The sequence below is a fragment of the Enhydra lutris genome, unplaced genomic scaffold, assembly GCF_002288905.1.
Source record: "Enhydra lutris kenyoni isolate GAN:26980312 unplaced genomic scaffold, ASM228890v2 scaffoldscaffold28, whole genome shotgun sequence".
In the NCBI taxonomy this organism is placed as follows: domain Eukaryota; kingdom Metazoa; phylum Chordata; class Mammalia; order Carnivora; family Mustelidae; genus Enhydra; species Enhydra lutris.
Genome location: NW_019154112.1, coordinates 13,973,197 through 13,992,463, shown reverse-complemented (window position 1 = coordinate 13,992,463; position 19,267 = coordinate 13,973,197). Strand labels below are relative to the sequence as shown.

Genomic DNA, 19,267 nt, shown 5'->3' with positions numbered 1-19,267 from the left:
TTATTAAGCCTAATCTCAACAGTCCTATCTTATTTAAGGCAGATTTAAGGAAAAAGTCCACTATATTCATTTATAGCATTAAGTAGCAAATGGGACCCATTTTGGAGAAACTTGATTAGTAGAAACTTGGCTAGTATTATAGGATCCATTAGTTGAAATAATGAAAAATGCACATCTCATTGAGACTTACCTGAGAACTATCACTAGCAATGCAAATGTTAACTTTATTCTGATGGGAAGAGAATAAATTAAAGGTATAGCTTAAGCCCCAAATTCTTGAGGCAAATATAGCTTGCTCCCAATTCCTAGAGTGTTCATTTTGATGATAGGACCTATTTTACTTACTTATTTATTTATTTATTTATTGCCCAAGTTGGTTACATTGAGAGCAAAATCTTAGTGCCCTTTGATTCATGGCTTTATCTCACTGATGAGAATAAAGATTAGTAAAATTACAAACTAAATTTTGTGTTTATATTACTAATGATAAATTTGCTTTTTTACTGCTTCTTTTCCTATCACAGAACTTGAGTAGCTGAATGAACTAGTCTTTCTTTGTATCTGATGTGATTTAAGAACTATCCTCTTGTGTAGAGTTCCTGGCATTGTCCATGAATTATATCAGATAACTATGGGAGACAGAGATTTTCATGGGTATTCAGTAAAAAGAAAATTAAAACAGAACAAAGAAATAAACCTCTAAAGGAGATTATATGACTTCAGTGTATCTTAAATAAATAGCATGCATTTAAATATAAAATCTTAACTAAATACTTAAACCAAAATGAATAATTACATAAAAATGGAATCCATTTTCTACATGGGTTTGTAATGGTTGCTCCTGTTCTGGCTGGTCTTTCTCTCTGGCCCCTTTCTTCTGTCTAAGCCTTAATACATTTAGTCACTTTACCAAATGCATACATGCTGGTAGTCAAATTGTTAAGAAGATAAATATAGTCAATGAACTTAAGAAATAAGACATAAATAATGCATAAGTCCATTAAACATGTAGTGAGAATTAGGTTAGAACAGGCTCATGAGGGACTTTCTCCGTGAAGAGATAGGGAGAATTCTTTCAGGAGCCATTAAAGGGATACAAGAGTTCCATAGGGGGAAAAAGAAAAAAATTAAAAAGCAGAACACTATAGAGTAACTGAACAAAATCTGGTATGACCGTAACAAGCGGAGCAAGGAGGAACATAAGCAATGAGGCTAGTTAATAACTGAGTCTAGTTAAGCCAAGGACTTGTAAGGAAATATCTTATTATAAAGGAAAAATAAGATGAAGTACTTTGAACTGGATAAAAATGTATTACTTATAATACGATCAGCCTTCATATTTCACTATTAATAAAAAAGTAACATTCACCTAATTTTATGAAATGTATTGCTTTGTATTTAATTTGATTTATTCTCTGTTTCCATCTATCTATTCACTATCTTTTCATCCAACAACCATTTCAACATGAATAAAATCTGGTGAATTTGAAGTAGTCTACTAACCAAGTAAAAAGGAACTTTTGTTTATGTCAAATATATCACATCTAAGTCTCTAAAACTAATTATTAGAAATTCACATTCCAGGAAATGATATCCAAGGATTCATGATCAATAATAAACAAAAATTATTCAAATATTTTAAAACATTTATGAAAGTGAAATTCACATAACATAAAATTAGCCATTTCAAGCATTTGGTACATTCACATTGATGTGCAATCACCACTTGTATCTATATTCAAAACATTTCCATCACTCTGAAGCAAAACCCTTTGAGTCACTACTCTCCATCCTCTGATAACCACCAATATACATCCTATCTCCATGGATTTATCTATTCTGGATATTTCATATAAATAGAATCATGTGGTCTCTTGTGACTATCTTTTTGGAGTGTTTTGGAGGCTCATCCACATTGGAGCATGTATCAATATGCTTCCCTTACATGGCTAAATAACATTCAATTGTATGCATATGTCATAACTTGCTTATACATTCATCCATTGGTGGAATTAGGAGCTATTGTGAATAGTGCTGCTATGAACATGCCTAGACATGTATTTGTGCTTGTTGAATTTTTTTTTTAAGATTTTATTTATTTATTTGAGAAAGAAAGTGAGAGAGAGCGTGAGAGGGAAGGTCAGAGGGAGAAGCAGACTCCCATGGAGCGGGGAGCCCAAAGTGGGACTCCATCCTAGGACTCCGGGATCATGACCTGAGCCGAAGGCAGTAGCTTAACCAACTGAGCCACCCAGGTGCCCTGAATTTTAATTTTTTTGTAGTAAATGGCTAGCAGTAGAATTTCAGGGTCTGCAATTAATATGATAATTCTATACTCAACTAGTTGAGTATAGATAGTTGAGGAACTAATAATTGTTTTCTATAGTGGCTGGACCATTCTTTTATTCTCACTGGTGATGTATGAGGACCAATTACTTCACATCTGCATCAACAGTAGTTATTTTCCTTTTTTAAAAATGTATTATAGCCATGCTAGTGGGTGTGAAGCTATACATAATTATAGTTTTGATTTGAATTTCCTTAATGACTTATGATGAGATAGTTTTACTTTCTTCCTTTCCAATGTGGATGACTTTTATTTTTTTACTTGCCAAATTGTTCCAAAAACTAATGTATATAGCTTAAGAATAATCTTTTACACCTGTCATTGTTGGGACTTACTTCACCTCACACTGGTTTCAAACAATGCCTGTTGCTCTTCCACTCTTCAGAGAGTTCCAATTTAGGCAAAAAGTGATGAACGCTTTGCATCAGTCCTTCACATATCTTCTAGAAGAGCTAGAAATGGCAGATAAGATATCCTTTGCTTCCTTCAAGACCAAACACTATGGTCCCACGCTGAGAATGCAGGATGTCACCTTCAAGAGTGCTGCTGAGCTGGTAGAGGCTGGAAAAAGAGGAAGTTAAAATGCTACCATTTCTTACATTTTTAAGTTGCATTTTTCTTTATTCAGCATTTGCTTGGTTTTTGTAAAGTTTGCCTTTTTCAGAGTTAGGAAAATGTAGTTTTTGAGAGTTCCTGCTTGTTTTTTCCATGTTTCTGTAGAGGGGTGGGCATCTGGAGCTACAAACTCTACCATTTTGTTGATAGTACTCTCTCCTCAAATCTTTTTTATTTTTACTCTTTCTATCTCTGTGTGTGTACATTTCTGTGTGTGTATGTGTAACTATCATTCCATACTTAATGTAAGAATTTAATTTACTTTTCTTGGTTGCAAACATTTATCAATACAACTTCTAACATTTTCTTCTATACCATATCACTTTAGGAAGCTAGCTAAGGTGCAGACACTACACTGTGGAGGTTAATAATAAAAAATAATAGAACCTACTTTGTTCAAGTAGGTATCATAGTGTTCGTTCTTTGCATTGAGTGACTCTTAAAATTTACCGGTGTGTAAAATACCTTCAGATATTTAAAATATTTAAAGTGGCCCAAACTGGAAAAATTATTTTGTCTATAAACTGTGGAATGATCTCCAATTACACCTATAGGTATATTTTATCTTAAGAAATTTCTCCAAAATATGCTGTAACATCCATAAAAGCTATATTGTTTTTATTAACCACTGAATGAAGGTTAAGAGACATAAAACCTCACGCCATAAAAGCTTGAAAGATAAATTTCTGGGAAGAAAATTTCAGGTCTGAAATATATATCGAGAGAGTGTCATAATTATACAGATGAGAACTATGAACATGTAAGCATCATGAGTCCAGTTTATGTGTACAAGATGCACTGAAGCAGGGGCACCTGGGTGGCTCAGTGGGTTAAAGCCTCTGCCTTCAGCTCAGGTCATGATCCCAGGTTCCTGGGATCAAGCCCCGCATCGGGCTCTCTGCTTGGCGGGGAGCCTGCTTCCCCTGCTCTCTCTCTGCCTGCCTCTCTGCCTGCTTCCCCTGCTCTCTCTCTGCCTGCCTCTCTGCCTGCGTGTGATCTCTGTCAAATAAATAAAATCTTAAAAAAAAAAAAAAAGATGCACTGAAGCAGAATACACAAAAGACGTTAAGCAATCAAATTATTTAACTTTTCTTACATGTTTAATTCCATGAAAATAAAAGTTCATAACACATACAGTTACAAATTCCTAAAATTTGGCTAAAATGGACAAAACTTAAGTAAATTGCTAATCTTTATGTATGATTCTTTAGATTTTTATGTCACCAATAACATTAACCATTGTTGGTTTTTTAGTGTCCTCCATGGTGCGTTTTGTGCACAGAAGAAGGTTACTAATTTTATGATGGTTTTGAGGTTAATATTTTAAAATTCAGTCCATTAAAGGTAGAAATCCCAAGTTACAATTCTTTCTTAAGATTTTCTTTTTAGTTTACAAATCTGATTTTGCCAAGTTAAACCATAAAAAAATATTAATAATCACCATCAAGTGGGAGGGTTTACAATTTAATTATTTTTTTCTTAAACTTGGATTGACACTTAAAAATTAATGTATTTGACCTACTTTTTAAGAACTCAGATATTTGCCTAACATTAAATCTTCCAAAGTACCAAAAAACTTGTATAAAACTAATAAATGAAACATAAATGAAATGAATACGATGTCTTAAGATTTCCTATATATTTCAATAGTACATATGATCATAATTTAAAAAAAAAACTTAAAATTTTAAATCAATTACTCAATAATGTATTTTAAATTTGCATCAAAGAATAACTTATTACTCTAATGTGCCAACATTTTTTAAGTTTTAGAATAAACCAAGCACAGAATATTTTTCTTCTCAAAATATTAAACTATAAGCTTCATTTATTTTGTTATCTTCATTTTAAATATTAACTTTTTAAATTCTTTTTAAAATTTATTTTAAAGATTTTATTTATTTGTCAGAGAGACAAAGAGATTATCCTTTATCATTTTCATATTCAATGAAAATACTACTGCCATTTCCTGCTATATTATCTAACAAAAATGAATAGCAATCAGATTTCAACCTGCATTTCCAACTATATGCAAGACCTTCAGTTTGTCACCAGAAATAAAATCAGGATAGAACAAAACACTTAACCTGAAAAGGCCTTGCAATTTATTTAGAAAGATAAATTCAAATACATAATAGTATAGATTTGGGTCTAGTGTTCTAGTCAGAACTTGCATTACTCTTGAAAATTTGGCTTCCCTTTGCTATAAACAATAATGGTAAAAATTAATATCTATTAACATTCTTCCCCTCTTTTCACCTAAAAACAAATGCAGAGTACAGATTTTATGTTCCAAGAAATACATATAGATGGAATATAGATTGAAATTTTGAAATATTCAATTAAAATGCAATACATACTTCAGATTTTATTCTCTACTATTTTTTTCTAAAGCATTTGATATATTTGAAACATTTATTTAGCTAACCTGTCACTAATGATAATGGATTATTGTAAATGACTCTTAGCAAAATATCACACAATTTAAGTTATATTGGCATTTAAAATTTCCGGGGAGGTCCAAATCAATTTGACACATTTTTTTTGTACTGATATTTCTAATAGTTAGTGGTTAATCTGAATCTCTTGACATATTTTATTAAACTAAAATTGCATGTGAATAGCCCTTTCAAATTGTGATAACTCATTAAAACTTGTGCCAGTGCAGCAAAAAAATTGAGGTCTACTATAAGCTATAGAAGGGTTAGAAAACACTTTCTTTTAAAAGAAAATAGGTGATTTCTAATTAGAATAAATGTAAGAATAACACGTCAAATATATTTTATCATTTTTTAAAACACAGAAACATCTGAGGCCCCAAAATGAAGATTCGGTTAATTAACTTAATTAAGTAAAAGCTTTAACAGATATAGGAAATGTTAGCAAGAATGAAGAAAAAATAACCTGTTTTATCAGTAAAAGAAGACTTTTGTAATAAAATAGTCTACAAGTAACTGGTTCTTTAATTGTTCTAAAGGTAGAGTACTCAGATCATGGGATCAAAAAAAAAAAAGCCCTTTATTTAATTTAATAAGCTGTGCAGTACTCACAGCATAGGATCAAAAAAATTCCCATATTTAATTTAATGAGGTGATTACTTTCATTCTCATTCTTCTTCATACAATTTAAGGTCTTCTGTCTATGGAAAAATGAAGAAATATTTTAAATATAAAAGTATGAATGACCATCTAGTTTGAAAAACTATGGCTATATGTTAGCTAAGATTCCATATTTTATGCATTTATTTCTCAATAATTCAACAATTAAAACTCCAGTTTAATAACTATTCAAATACTATGTATCCTTTCTCTTACCTCATGTCTACTTTTGAGTTTTTAATAATTTAGTTTTGTTACAGAGCAAATTAACTTGTATGTTAATTGCAAATATTAGTAAAGATAGATGAGTGAAAAAAATTTTAAATTGTAACTTTAAAATAAAATAAAATAATTTAGATAATTCTAATATACAAACATGGACACTTAATATTTTGATATATAATTTTCATATTTTAACCTGTATTTACATGCATTTCTAAACATAAATGCAAATATAAGTTTATATAGATAAATATGTACAATGTTTAGATATATACATAGAAAAATTACTTTATAAACCATAATTTTTTAAATGAAATCATTGAAGACCCACTTTTCATTCATACTCATCTTTGTCATTGTGATTCTGGGGATCATATAGACATGTGTTCTTGTAAGCGTTCTGCTCCTTACCAGCTCCGTAACATAGGATAAGTTTGGATAAGTTCATGTGCCTGTGAAATAGGAATAATAAAAATAATAGTATTTTCTTATACAGATGTTGTAAGAATCAAATGAGATCATGGAAAAAGTACTTCAGACCATACCTATCCTCCCCATAATATTTACCTCCTCCTTGACATTTTTCCTTTCTTCTTCTTCAAGAAATTTAAACATTTCCAGTTGTTTATTCATCCTTATTTCATCAAACTAATTATAATTTGATATTGATTATTGCTGTTTGCATGCTATATATTTAAAGAGCTTGGAAAGTCTTTAATGTATGTTATGGGAAAATTAAAAACAGTAACAATCTCTTTTATTAAGATCTAGTAGAAATTCCCCAGAACACTGTCGTAACCTAATGTTCAAATGTTATTTTGAGGGAGATTTTTTTTATTTTAGTTATTGTTGATTATATTAGATTTTCCACTTTTGGGTTTACTTCAATAATTTGCATTTCATAGAAAAATGTTCCACTTCAATTATTTTATCAAAAGTTAGCATTCTCTCAATCCTTTCTCATAAGTTCAACCTCTTGCACATATAAAACAAGAATCTTCTTACTCGTTATGGATATTCTGTATTTGTGGAAGAACACTGTAATAAAAGAGCATGAATCCATTTTTTGATAATGGATTGCTTACATAGCTTTTAACACTTCTATAACCCTCTGCCCTTTTTTGCCGGAAATATGAGCTGATGATAAGAGAGTTCTAAAAATTTCTCCTTTGTGTCTCCAGGAGATTCAAACCATGTTGCTCTTTAGAACCCTAAATCTGGCCCCTCATCCAACAACCATAAAAGTCTCAAATCAAGTTTTATTTATTGCTGTTCCTCAGGATATTTTCAGATTAGCTTGAGAACATGCCCTGTTCTCCCACAAAACCTCATTATGTTAGTAATAAAGTTTTTCATACCATCTTGTGTGTGTGTGTGTGTGTGTGTGTGTGTGTGTCCACGTGTGCATGTGGGTAATCATTAGTCTTAGCATTCAAACCTGTTGGGGTGGAGTCCATCCTATTGCATCAGGATAGCCAAAATAAATTCAGATGTGATAGTCCTCTTATGAATAACCTCTTAATTTATCATAAATAGCTTAAAATAGTTAATAAACATAAAAATCTCTTCATAATTAAGTTCACTCCAGAGTTTAGACACTCATATTAAGTTTACTGGGTATTTTACGAGATAAAGAGGATAGCATGCTCACATATATGCTGTTATACAACTAAATAAAAACCCTAGCACTCAGTTTTGTTCTCGTTCTATTTTTTCCTATAATGATACTGAGTCCACATAATTTCAAGATTGTTTTTCTTTTCTAGACTCAAAATTTATCCATCTTCCTTGTGTAACTCAATTTCACTAGGTCTCATCTTTCTAGACCTTTATCTCTAGACAGCCTAAAGACAAAGGAATATCTTAACATGATGCTAAACAAAAACACAGACTAACTAAAATGAAGATCTTATACTCAGATTTTTCTCCATACTGAGAATAAGGAATTTATGCTGTCCATGGCACTCTCCCTACCTCAGCTGGCTATTATGGAAAGCTGGGTTTTGAGCATGTCTTTGGCACAAACACCAGAGGGGCCTGAGAGAACAAATATTGTGAATTTAGGGGACCCTTACACAATTGTTCCAGCCTCAGAATCAAGACCTTTCTTGATTTCCCTGAATATCCCATAAGGATAGAACATTTGAAGGATTTGCTATTCACTTCAACCTTTACCTCCAGATCTTCTGTCTCTTTCAGACATGTATTTATGGACCTTCTTTTCCATGTGGCCATAATGTCTTATCACTTGTACCTTTTTTCATCTCATACAAGTGCCAGATGTAAAGACATAAAAAGAATGTACATTTGAGTTGTCCAGATCTACCATGTGGAAAGAGTAACTAATAAGGAAACATACACAGAGGAACACAGAATCAAAAATTGAGAGAGCAAAAAATCAAATATCATGCCATCATTTGAAACTCTGCACTTGGCTGTGTTCAAACCTGTCTACCACTAAATGTATCAATCAGATATTGCTGAAAAATTGCCTCAGCTTGTGATTAAATTGTTTTCTCAGTAGAATTAAAGTTTTAAATTTGCATTTTATGTTTAAGGACAGTTTCTTTCCCATACAGCAGAAATTCTATTTTTTTATATAAATCAGTCATATATCTTGAGAGAACATGTGTTGAATTAATTATATTTTGTGCCTTAAAATATGATAGGTGAGGTTTTTTTAAATTATGATAAAAAAAATTTGGAGTTTTGTTAATTTGTAGATAATGCACTAATCTTTATTTTCCTATTTCATTAATAAATAATGTGACAACTAATTACATCACTGCCATTCATTAAAGATAATTAGTGGAACTTTTTTTTTAAAACAAAGCATTAGGTGGTGGTAATACAAACCTGATTAAACAACTAAGTGTAACATATTTTACTTCTATGTTTAAAAAGTCCACATGTAACAGTGGTCTCCTAAAACTTTCAGGTGAAAGTAGAAGTGGCTTCTCTACTTATAATTTCACCTGTTTGAAATTGAGAGCCAAATGACTTCTTATAGAAAAAGTTCTAGTTTAATTATTTATTTATTTTAAGATTTTATTTATTTACTTGAGAGACTGAGTGAGAGAGAGAATGAGCAGTGATGGGGAGACAGAAGGAGAAGGAGGGAGAAGCATGCTCGGCTCATCAGGGAGCCTGAAGTGGGGTTTAATCCCTGGTACTCCTGGGATTATGACCTGAGCCAAAGGCAGATGCTTAACTGAGCCATCCAGGTACCCCTTGGGTTTATATAAATACAGTGTTACTATTATTTCTATCTTTTAATAATTTCTACAGTTACAATACATCAACTTACTCTTGGTCAAGTAGGAGCCATGCTTTATGCATCAGTCAGAAAAAGGAAAACCAAATAACATGAAATAAAACACCCTAAATATCATAAGATGCAAGTATAAGGAATTAGGTACTTAAAGAATTTCATCACAACAAATAAAAGTTCAGGATGAGAAACTTCTAACACACATTCAAAGAAGAATTAACACCAATTCTTTTCAAACTCCTCCAAGAAATAGAAGATGATAAAACATTTCCAAACTGATTTCTTGAGTTTCCCATTACCTTGAAAATAAAGCCAGATAAAGACATTGCAACAAAATAAAATCACAGACCAATCTGTCTTTTGAGAATAGATGTAGAAATTTTAAATAAAATACTAGCAAAACCAATCCCACAGTACATGGAAAGGATTATACACCATTAACAAGTGGGTTTTATCCCAGCAATACAATGGTGGTTCAACATAAACAAATCAATGTAATCATATTAATAGAAGGGGAAAAAATACATGATCAACTCAGTTGATGTGAAGACTACAAAACAATGATGAAAGAAGATCTAAATAAATTGAAAGACATCCTGAGTTCATACACAGGAATACTTAACATTGTTATGATGTCAATACTACCTAAAATAATCTACACATTCAATGCAATCCCTATCATATTTCAAAACTTTCATTTGTAGAAATGAAAAAGCCAATCCTCAAATTCATGTAGATTTTCAAGGGACCTCAAATAACGAAATCAATTTTGGAAAAAACCTGGAAGATTTTCTTTTCCTGATTTCAAAACACCATCCAAAACTACTTAAAAGAACATGGTATTTGCATAAGGCAAGAGCAATAGGATGGAATTGAGAGTTCAGAAATAAACACATGTATCTATGGGCAGCTGATTTCTAGTAAGAATGACAAGCTCACACATGGGGAAAGAACAGTTTCTTCAACAAAAGGTATTAGGAGAACTGAATTTCCATGCAAAAGAATGCAATTGATATCTATCTAATACATACAGAAAAAATAACTCAAAATAGATCAATGTTATAAGTATGAGAGCTAATCTAATGTAGGAGTAAATCTTGGTGACTCAGCTTTAGCAATGAATTTTTAGATATGATAACAAAACCAAATGGAAGAAAAGAAAAAAAATAGACAAATTGGACTTTATCAAAATACAAATTTGGATATCAAAAGACATTATTAAGAAAGTGAAAAGACAACTTACAGAATGGGAGAAAATATTTGCAAATCATATATTTAATAATGGTTTACTATCTAGAATATATTAATAGTACTAATAAATACTATTAACTTACTAAAAAAGAACTCTTATAATTCAAAAAGAAGAAAAACCCTATTTAAAAATAATCAAATGTCTTAAACAGATATTCCTACAAAAATCATAAACAAATGGCCAGGGGCACCTGGGTGGCTCAGTCCTTAAGCTGCTGCCTTTGGCTCAGGTCATGATACCAGGGTTCTGGGATCCAACCCTGGATCTGGCTTCCTGCTCCACGGGAAGCCTGCTTCTCCTTGTCCCACTCCCCCTGCTTGTGTTCCCTCTCTTGCTGTGTCTCTCTCTGTCAAATAAATAACTAAAATCTTTAAAAAAATAATAAAATAAACAAATGTCCAGTAATCACTCAAAAAGATATTTTAAATCAGTATGAGTTATCACTTATACCTACTGGGATGACTATTAAATAAAATTAAAAAAACAGAAAGCAACAAGTATTGGTGAGGTTCTGGACAAATTGTAACCCTTGTACTCTTAATGTCAATAGTACAGGCCCCATGGAAAACAGTCTGATGCTTCCTCCAAGAGCTAAACATTGAATTATCATATGATCCAGTTATTCCACTGCTGGGCATATACCCAACATAATTTAAATCAGAAACTCAAATAAATACTTGTATATCAGTGTTCATTGTAGCATTATTCATAATAGTCAAAAAGTAACATTACAAAATTCATTAACAGATGAATGATAAACAAACAGTGTGGTATATGCTTCTATGAAATATTATTTATTCATAAAAAATTATTTCAGGGATGAACCCTGAAAATACTAGGCTAAATTAAATAAACCAGAAACAAAAAGACAAATATGTGATTTCACTTACATGTGATATGTAGAAAGGTAAATTCTTAGAGACAGAAAATAGGTTAGAGATTGCCAGGGTCAGAGGGAAAGAGGTGTTACTGTTTGGTGGTCACGGAGTTTTCTTCTCTCTTTTGGGGGAGGGGTTGTCAACTTTAATTTCCTGATTTAATCAATTTATTTATTTATTTAAGATTTTATTTATTTATTTGACAGAAAGACACATGAGGGGGGTGAAGGAGAGTTTGAGGAACAAAAGGAGAGGGAGAGGTAAGTTTCCCACTGATCAGGGAGCTGGATGTGGCACTTGAGCCCAGGATCCTGGGATTATGACCTGAGCCGAAAGCATACAATTAACCCACTACGCCACAGGCACCCCTATATCCTGCTTTTAAAATTGTCACCATCATGGACTTCTTAGATTCTTCTGTATCTTTGTCCCAGTGGCTCTTGGTGGTAGCTCCACACACAGCTCCTTTCCTGCTCCTCCCTCTGCCCTTCTGGTTGCTCACTGTTTCAGCCTGAGTTTGACAGATCAACTTGCTTTGTCCTTCCAACCTGTGGGAGTAAGAACTGGACTTTTCTGGCTGGTGGAGTGTTCCTCATCAGCCAGTGTTTAAACCCAGCCTATTACTTACTAATTCTTCTTCCTCTTGGTTTTTGTGGCTTCAGCATCTTTCACATTCTAGACAAGAGTGAGCTGTTTTAGAAAATTAAGCATGAGAATTCCAGCCAAGGGCACTCATGAAGACAAAGTAAAACCAGAAGTAGAGTGGGCAGCCCAACTTCCCCATGCTGGAATCCGTCCTAGTGCTCTGTCAGGAAATAGAGCACATCCCTGTAGATCTGATCCATAGAGACCACAGGCTGTAAGACAAAACAGAGGGACTGCTAGTGGAGAAAGGCGGTCATCACCCATAGGCTAAGTGGTCTCCATAGGCAAGCTGTAATGGTCTCCATGCATATGTGAAGTTGTCACTCAGACTGTATCAGCTGTCTCCTGTAGCACAGGCTTTCCAAAGTTGGGAGAAGAAAGCTTGGTCTTGGGACTCCTGGGTGACTTAGTCAGTTAAGAGCCTGCAGTTGGCTCAAGTTATGATCCCAGGGTCCTGGGATTGAGCCCCATTTTGGGTTGCCTGCTTAGCGCGGCACCAGCTTCTTCCTCTGCTGTTCCCTCTGCTTGTGCTGTCTCACTATCTATGTCAAATAAATTAATTAAATTTACTTTAAAAAAAATTAAAAAAGAAAGAAAGCTTAGTCTCCAAGAGAGTGTTTGTGGTAGAGGCTGAACCAGCCCTCAGTCACCATGTGAATGAACCCACATATTGCAAACCAGCACAGGGACAGTAGCTACTAAGTCCCTAAGGGGACCACAACAGTTATAACAATAACAGTTATAACAGTTATAACAGCCATGTGGTCACAGCCTAGACCCCAGAGATGGAGAAGAAGCCAACCAGGAGATGCTGAGTGGGGCAGTCATTAGGCATAAAGTTGTCCAGCTCAGGTGCCGAGGCCAGTATGGATGCCAGGGTCTGGTGTCAGTGATCATGTCTTTGTAGGCTAATGGATGCAAGAAAGAGGAAAATGGGGTCATGGAGCTTCTGTTTGGGGTGATAAAACTATAAATATAGTGATAATGACTATATCTGAAATAGATTGTGAATATAATTAATGCCACTTAGTTGTATGCTAAAAATGACTAATAGTTTTACGTAGATGATGATGATGATAAACATGATAGATAGATAGATAGACAGACAGATAGATAGATAGCTGTACTATAAGTTAAATTAATCCGCAAAGTAGGAAGTTTGGAAGAAAAATGTTCATGGAAAACCACTGTTGCTTTCAGGAAATTAGAAGGCTACAGTGAACACTGAAAACTGCCTTTGATAATCACTGGTACCTGCAGCACTGACGTGATTGACACACCTAAAATATCCTGAAATTTAATGTAAACCTTACAACTGTATTATACATTAAAAAAAAAAAAAAGTCTTCAGACCATCTGCTGCATCCCAATATTGCATCAGAATTCTATGGGAAAGAGTGCCTGTAAATTGTTACCAAATTTTTCTCCTATTTTGTAGATGGGATTGCAAAGGGCTGCAGTTGATTTCAATATGATAACAAAGCAATGAGATAGTCCATGAGATTGTCAATTCAGTATCCAAATGTATTTTTCCATTTAAATTTAATCTGGGAATAAAAATAATAGCAACTGTATTACTGGTCTTCTTAACATGATAGTTATTCTTTGTTTAATGAAGTGGACATCACTTCTCTGAAAAGGAGGACCAAGAACTCTTCTGTCTTTTGCCATTTGCTTCCTCTTCTAGATCAACCACAACCTACCCTTTGATAACCTATAACCTAGAGATTAAATTAGAAAGTTAACTAATGTCATCAACACCTTTTATAAAATAATAGGAAGCAGGCAAGAAGAAAAAAATGTTATTTAATTAATTATTGGTTAATTTTTTTTTTTTTTTTTGAGAGAGAGAGATTTTTTTTTCTCCCTTTCTCACTTCTTTGGTTGAAACTGTGTTACCTGTCAGAAATAATGCTATTTTGTATATAAAGATGGTGAATATGATATTTAGTAATTTTACATATGATTGTGCAGGCCAAAGAATTACTGGCAGAATAGACAATCAGTACATAGATTAATTATTCTTTCCAGTGAGGACAAAGCATTAACCCTGCAACTCTAATATAATCAACCTGCTACTAGATGGCTGGCCAGTCCCTCCAGAAATGGTCATCAACATTGGTAAGATATATTTTGGTGAGGTGAAACCCATATGCTCAAGCTCATGCATAAACTTCATCTTTCTTGAGGCCATTGAGCAATCAGAGAGATGTCTGGGGAAGAATTATTAATAGAAAGGGCTATTTTGTACATATGATTATTGAAAATCTCTTCTGCTACTTGGGTGAAGATTCTCATAAAACACAGCACATACTCAGTGGTTCATTCATGGGACTCTATTCACAATGATTCTTCTTTACACCACCTCATTAGTAATCTTGCCATTTGTTTCTTCCAAGTGGTTCATCATGAAATCAAACCACCAGCAACTGCTTATGAATAAATTCTTCTAGCTATGTCTCTCTATAGGCAGATTTGACAGGCAGACTACCTGCTAAAACTCTATTTATTAGAGTCATTCATTTTCTCACTGTTCTTCAGGACTCCCAAAGATGTGGGAAACAATGTTGTCACAGTTAATTTTTATCTAGTGTCAAATACTGAATATAAGCAATTATAAATCAACCACCTTTTTCTTCTCATCAGTTCTTCACAAGAAAAATGTGTATCTGTGTGTGCATCTGTGCACACACGTGTATGTGTATGGGCACACACATGAACAAATGTGGGTTTTTTCCTCTGAGTTTTAGATTTGAGAACTTTGGTCTAGAGTAAGACAAATTAGGTAGGTCTCGAAAGCATGAAAGCAGTGTCCAAAACTCTACATAGGATTATAAATATATGGGCTGACAAATAGATACAAATTCCACTTCCTGAGAATTAAAGGAAGTGTTACATCTGGCTGAAGTTGGAAATGTGTATCTTACTCCTTTTCTTTACCTTACTTTAAAAAGGAAAAAGAAGACCAATAGCTTTCTTCTATTTAATCCTGTCTATGTTTGTTGGAGTAAAACCTGCAGAATTAAAGGAATCCAATTTAGCAGTTTCCATATTACCTCACAGTTTAGATTAATATTGTACATTAATATAAATAAAATAAAATAAAATAAAAACTAATTTAGATTAATATAAAATTCCTACTGAAAATAATATTGTGAAAAGTCAATTCTTTTAAAGTGAAGATGATTGTGTTAATTCATTTTGAAACTTTGCTGTACGTAGATAATATTTCCTTAGAAAAATATGGCATTCTTGTATTTTAACTTAGAAAAGATGTCTTCTTTTGAAAGAGTAGGTAAAGATAGGGGAAAAGAGAGAGCGTTCAAAGTTGAATAAATATTGTCTTAACTTCAAACCTTTTTGATATTGTTAAAGAATGACTGATTTTTACCCTCTTTAACATGGTTATGTGGAAACAACCCTGACTCCATGAGTAAATATGGCTGTGAGCCAAACTAAATATGTCTGCCTTTTCAAATATCATAAAAATCTTAAATAATGCTAGAAATTTTACCATGGAAATGCAAAATCTATTTTATTTTGTTGCTGTTGTTTCCTGAGAAAATAAAGAGGATTTTTACTGGAAAAAATTGAGAGGTGGAAAAATTTATGGGTGAGGGCTCAGGAACAATCCTGACTGGGCATGCTGAATCTCCCACTTTCTAGCAGGGTGATATTTGATCAGTTTTGCATTATCTGCAAAATAAGGATAATATATGTACTTTAAAATGTTGTTTTGAGCATTTAATGGTTTGAGTATAAAGCTATTTAATATATAGTAAGAAATTAAATTTGCCTGTTACATATCAAAATTCAATAAATGTTAGCTGATAATATTACGAGAGCTTTTGTTAGATTGAATGTAATTAAATATAATAAATTAAATATTTAAAAATTACTCATAGTAAAGAATCAAAATCCATGTATTAGGCATGACATTTTTTTGTCCACTATAATGTCATCAAAATAGATTATATTCCATTGAAACTAAGGTCAAGAGAAACACATACTTCTTCTTTGGAGGTACATTTATATGCCAGATCTGTGCCTTTAGTGATTTTTGTGCAGCAGATCAAAACAAGTATGGTTTAAAGTAGATAAGTGGCATTTTATGAAATCACAAAATGTGCCTTTAAACAGCATAATGGCTTTAATGCATTTTAATTAGCTATCTGGCAAATCAACAGATGTACATGACCAAGCTTGCATAATTTATCTACTAACAATAGTGTTGGTCCTTTTTAAGAGCTTGTAACACTGCCTACTTTAATGCTCTTAATACATCATTGATTTCTGGCCTAACAATTTGCAATAGTTTTAAAAACAGTACCATTTTGAAAATGTCAATAAAATGTATGTTTTCCTTAATCTATGCAGATGCATAGTCTGGTACAAGTAATTTCTCAGAACTGATGTTAAGGTCTGTCAAAGGATATGTCACAACTTGGAGTTTTTGTAGATAATGAGTTATAATCTATACCAGAATCTAAATGTCCCAATTTATTTGATCTTTTCTCAAGGAATCATTTTTATTCATGAAGTTGTATAACATATTGGTTTAAGGGTCACACCCTGGTGGCAGATGGCCCACAATTAAATACTGCTTCTAGCACTTCCTGGCCGTGTGACCTTGGATAACTTATTTAACCTTATCAAGGCTCTGTTTCTTCCATGTGTAACGTTTGGTAAATAAAAATAACTTCCTTGCTGGGTTGTTGTAAGGAAGAAAAATTATATAGGCATGTGTGAGTTCTTCAGTTAAGAATTTATTTGGTTTTAAACTTGTTTATTCAATGAACTTTAATCTTGTTTTTTGTCAAATACAAGAAAAAGGAATTTTTTTAAACAGTATATTTTATTATTTTATCATTGAATCTTGGAGATATCTATTGTGGCATTGCTTCATTCAGGAGGTAGAGTAGTGTTGATTAGTAGTAATTCTTCTGGGAGTTTCCCTAGTATAATCAGAAACTTGCCCCTGTACTCAGAGGGAAGGGTGAGACCAAAGAAAGGCACAGGCCACTCTGTTGGTAGGTAACAGTTCTAATAATTAAAGAAAATGTATGTGCAAGGCTTGTATTGGGTGGCAGCAAGACAAAAGGATACCCACACCTGTCCACTGCCTCCTAAAAGTTTATAAAGAGGCCTTACATGGGTTTAGTCACAAATAGCATACAGGTGTTCTCTACACTATACCACTATCTCAAGGCTATGACCTTGAAGCAGCCTCTAGGTGTGGGGAAGGTAAGCAGAACCCATGTTCCAAGGAGAAGGGGATAAAGAGGCTCTGAGCGCCTAGGTTCAGGTCATGGGTCAGTCAGTAGTTAACGGCCTTTTGATGATGTTCTCCAACACTCCATTCTTCAGGACCAGCTCTTATAAAATCATGTTTCTTTTTTCTGTAGTGGTTCCTGAGCAGTCAGCAAGGTGTTTCATTAGCAGAGTGGTAGCGCATTTGGAGGCTGTGTCTGCCGGCATTGGAGGCAGATGCCACAGCAGCAAAGCAGGCACATGCAAGAGAAAACACAGATTAAGACAATAGTTTCCCAAATCACTGACAACTTCTCCCACCATGAGCCCTAGGATCCAAACCCTTGATTTATTAAAACCCTTAGGCTGGGGGTTGGATCACTCAGGGCATTCATTTGTGTCCATATGACTTAATAAAGATGATTCATTAGCAGACTCATCAAGTATGAACACATTCTGTTTGGATAATGGTGCAAGTGTTTCCTTGTGAAGCAGTAATAAAGTTGAAGGCCATTTTATTTTGGAGGACAGCTTTTCGCATCAGAAACATTTCGGTGTTCAACAAGGAGAGACTTTGTTGGCTATCATTTAAGACTTGCTGGGTGAATTAATAAGGGATTTTACATGTGTTATAATGTCCTCTAAGCCAGTGGAGGTAACAAAGATAGAAGTCAGGTGATACTTCAAAATAGAATGTTTCCCCCCAACCCCAGCCTTGAAGAGAAGGAAGTTGATAGCTTTAGTAATCTGACCAAGTTGTATATACCATATGAGTTGGGTGTAGGGACAGCACCGTCAGGTGTAAGGAGATGGCATGGGGTGAGATATGCCACACCAGGACCCCATCTGTTCCTCCTTCAACTGCACATGTTCCATAGCGTGCATAGTGTGTTTCAATAGATCCGGCTTGCAGGAAGACAATGGGATCCCAGTGGAGATTGAGTAGTTCCCCCCACCCAGAGGTGCAAATTAATTCACCCATCCCAGTAGGGTGTCCCATTGCAAATTCCAGTAGATAATTCTTTTTCTGGGTGTATGGGGCTTGGTGTTCTCAGCAGGATAGTGTGTTGATTTACCAAGAGAGTTGAGGCAATAGTTGTTTATCACGATTTCCATACCTTTGCAGTATTGTGTGTCTGGGAAAAGGCCCCTAGTCTGGCATATGGAGCACTAGTTGAACATTCAAATATATTAAAACCTGGAATAGTATTTTAGTTCACACACCCAAAGTGGTTTTACCCATTAACAATTTAATTGGCTGCTTTAATGGCTAGGACTTAAGTGTTATCATCAGCCAGCCCAGTTTGAGCTCAGCCCACTGTCTGCTGCACTGGGTGCTCTGTGAGAGACTCTATCTAGAGGTATGCTGTGTATACAGGTAGGAGCTATTATTCTACCGAGTTATGTCAGGTTTTTGCCCCCTTCTGGAGCTGGAACCAAAATCCCAGGGGTATTCTCCCCTTTAGTTGTTTTTGCCACAGTGCCCAAATCATACTTTCTGGAGTCAAAGCACATCTAAGTCAAATGGTAGCTTAGGAGAGTCCACAGCTTAAATCTATTTCATTAGTATTTTTGCCTTCTCAAAGGTGGCCATTGCTCTGATCCTTCATCTCACATGTGCCTATAGAGCACAAAGGAGTCCCTCAGTTCAAGCAGGAGCCTGTGTCAAACAATGACGCAAACAGTTAA

At 34.0% G+C, this 19,267-nt stretch overlaps 1 pseudogene; it reads right to left on the bottom strand.

The window, feature by feature from the left end:
* Nucleotides 1-12,310: 12,310 nt before the first annotated feature.
* Nucleotides 12,311-13,225, bottom strand: LOC111152140 (annotated as a pseudogene).
* Between the last annotated feature and the right edge of the window lie 6,042 nt (nucleotides 13,226-19,267).